Genomic DNA, 510 nt, shown 5'->3' with positions numbered 1-510 from the left:
GACTGCCTTTCGAACCAGGTATGGGCATTATGAATTCTTGGTAATGTCCTTTGGACTAACGAATGCCCCTGCTGCTTTCATGAGCTTGATGAACGGGATTTTTAAGCCATATCTAGATCTCTTTGTGATCGTATTTATTGATGATATACTGATATACTCCAAGAGTAAGAAAGAACATGAGAAGCATTTGAGAATTGTGTTGGAAAGGTTGAGGGAGGAAAAGCTTTATGCCAAATTCTCCAAGCGTGAGTTTTTGCTAGATTCAGTGTCCTTCTTGGGGCACGTGGTTTCTAAGGATGGAGTGATGGTGGATCCTTCTAAGATCGAAGTAGTGAAGAATTGGGTAAGACCTACTAATGTGTCAGAAATAAGAAGCTTTGTTGCTTTAGCCAGTTACTACCGTCGATTTGTCAAGGGATTCTCTTCCATTGCTTCCCAATTGCCGATATTGACTAAGCAGAATGTTCCATTTGTATGGTCGGATGAATGTGAGGAAAGCTTTCAGAAACT

This window comes from Solanum pennellii, chromosome 12, assembly GCF_001406875.1.
Source record: "Solanum pennellii chromosome 12, SPENNV200".
Classification (NCBI taxonomy): domain Eukaryota; kingdom Viridiplantae; phylum Streptophyta; class Magnoliopsida; order Solanales; family Solanaceae; genus Solanum; species Solanum pennellii.
The sequence above is the reverse complement of the archived record's forward strand: the minus strand, read 5'-3'. Positions refer to the sequence as shown.